This window comes from Mizuhopecten yessoensis, unplaced genomic scaffold (genome assembly GCF_002113885.1).
Source record: "Mizuhopecten yessoensis strain PY_sf001 unplaced genomic scaffold, ASM211388v2 scaffold2699, whole genome shotgun sequence".
Lineage (NCBI taxonomy): Eukaryota > Metazoa > Mollusca > Bivalvia > Pectinida > Pectinidae > Mizuhopecten > Mizuhopecten yessoensis.
The window spans coordinates 1,050,094-1,052,807 of NW_018404676.1; the positions used below are offsets into that span (position 1 = coordinate 1,050,094).

General features: G+C 32.6%; 1 long non-coding RNA gene across 1 annotated transcript in view; it reads right to left on the bottom strand.

Moving 5' to 3' along the window:
• LOC110446474 overlaps positions 1 to 2,703 on the bottom strand; it is a 4,410-nt gene extending 1,707 nt beyond the window's left edge. The window contains exons 1-2 of the long non-coding RNA XR_002462469.1: positions 2,064 to 2,703; positions 907 to 1,059 (exon numbers count right to left, since the gene is read on the bottom strand). This is a non-coding gene — a long non-coding RNA (uncharacterized LOC110446474). The remainder of the gene's footprint in view (positions 1 to 906; positions 1,060 to 2,063) is intronic.
• Between the last annotated feature and the right edge of the window lie 11 nt (positions 2,704 to 2,714).

Here is a 2,714-nt window from a genome sequence, read left to right on the forward strand (position 1 = left end):
ATGCTACAGGCCCAATATAAGTACCCTGGGCCTTTTGGTTATTGAGAAGAAGTTGTTTGAAGATTTTAAGACATCTGACCCCAGTGACCTTGAAAGTTGGTCAAGGTCATTTATTTGAACAAGCTTTGTAGCCCTTCATCCCAGCATGCTACAGGCCTAATATAAGTACCCTGGGCCTTTTGGTTATTGAGAAGAAGTAGTTCGGGCAGGTGAGCTTATAAAAATTTAATTCACATCGTGGCAACATGATTATATAATTATCATTGTACATAGATATGATTCATTTAGTGAACAGTTTATGGTCAATAAACTGGCTATAATGTAAGAAAATAATATTACTATGGAAATAATTTTACACGTAAAAATATCGTCCAGTTATTTGTTTTCAATTTCTGATTTTTACCTTGATATTGGAAAACACTTAATGCATAAATATTTAACCTCTTGAGTTCTGGGCTAATATATGTTGTGAATATGCGATCCAAAAAGATATTTTATTGATAATTATTATCAATTAATGTGCGATTCAAGACCTTCTGAGAATTCAGCAAATATTGTTTCGATCTTTAATCGATTTCGTCATAATCATGAAAAATCTTATCTATAACTTAAGAAGATTGCTCATTCATGCTTATTGATGCTTAACGTTTTAGGTGACATTTGTTATGAAATAAAATGAACCTACGTCATGACTTCACAATGACATTTGTGTAATATAATATATATCTATATTCTGAACACTCTATTTTGACAACATTATAATTTACAGTTATTGGATAGTTATATTTGAAATAAGTTATCCCTAATTAAGACTTTGCAGCGACATTTTTTTTAAATAAATAAATTTTCTGAATACAATATTTTAATAATATAACAATCATATACCACTGGCCACATAATGCTTACCCACAAGTTCTACTGATGTAGTGAAAGCTACATAAAGGTTGTGGTACCACGCAGAAACACCCGCTGTAATTAACATACTTGGGAAGCTGCACTGAGTGATACTCTTCTGGACAGAGATTCATTAACGATGACGAGTCAGTCTATATTAACCCGCTGTAAATGAGAAGTCAACTCAAAATACATTCCTAGTTCGTATATTTTTTTACAAGTAAATACATCACCACAGGGATTTATTTAAGAATAAATATAAGTATAGCACAGGTCCGAATTGTCTAAACAGATTGAAGAATTAAGATAAAAAAAAACTGAAAAAAATATATGCATTTACAAATGAAGCATATTAACTGTCTTACCCTTTGGTATTTTCTGTGATCATAAAGGCCAAACGGGCACAAGAATAGACGACTATGTAATTGTACAGTAGGCGGTTAAGCACATGAAATAGTTTCACTTAGTAATCGTACAGCGATCAAACAAATATAAAAACCGCTGACATTTTTTTTTTTTTTTTTTTTCCATTAATCTAGAGAGAGTGATTCGAGTTGAAAACAAATAACAGTAGAATCGTTCCATAAGAATAGCCAAGGGTACGTCAAACCTTTTCGAAAAATCATACCCAAAGGAATATGAACGCATTAAAGTCTATTTTAAGAAAGGCCAGTATGTGTATGGTGAAGAGCTAACACAACCTAATATACATCTAATGATCTTTTTTATTATTAAATTAAGTTCTTCATAAAATGACATTTTTTGAAAAGCATTAATAACATTTAAAGGTCGAATTTACCTCTTTATAATCTATAGATTATACAAAAATGTTAAGTTTCGTTAGCAGCAATTGTACATGTTTATTGATATGAATAAAATATGGTTTAAACTAAAAAACCAATTCCTTCCGCAATCTCCTTAGCGTGTATTTTTCCTCTTAAATACACTGAAAAAGTATACATAGATGTCAATAACATACGGAATTCAAGGTGTGTGGTCAGTGTGAGTAATATTTGAATATTTAAAAGAGGACCATAATACTGAAATTTGCACCAATTTTCTTTTGTTGTTGTTGTTGTTTTTGTTGATAATTTTCAAGAATAAAGGGTTTGGAAAACAAAACCCGATTACAAACGTGGATGCAATTAACACATTGGATTTATATTCACCTTGTTATTTTCCTCTGAAGTTTCTTGTTTAGTTTAATCAGATGTGTAGCTTCATATTCTTGTTGCTGTAGGTGTTTCTCGGGCAGCTCATCGCATGGACCATGGGTGGTTGTTTTATAAGGATATGGTTTCTTTGTTTTTTCGTAAGGATAAGGTTTCTTTGTTGTTTTGTTAGGGTAGGGTTTCTTGGTTGTGGTTTCTGGCTTAGGTTTATAATGATAAGGTTTCTTTGTTGGTTTATAAGGGTAAGGTTTCTTAGTTGGATAGGGTTTCTTGGTTGTAGTTTCTGGCGTCGGTTTATAAGGGTATGGTTTCTTTGTTAGTTTATATGGGTAGGGTTTCTTGGTTGTGGTTTCTGGCGTCGGTTTATAAGGGTAGGGTTTCTTGGTGGGTTTATAAGGATAAGGTTTCCTTGTCGGTTTATATGGGTAAGGATTTTTAGTTGGGTAGGGTTCCTTGGTTGTGGTTTTGTCCGTCGTTGTTGTTGTTGTTGTTTCTGTCGTGGTTGAACGATGATAATGGTGCACAGTAGTGGAATCTTCATATGTTTTAGTTGTGGAGGGATCGGGTGTTTCATAAGTGTGTGTTTGCCTTTAGTCTATTGGGATAATGTTTCTTTGTAATGATTTCTGTACCATGATGATAATGACA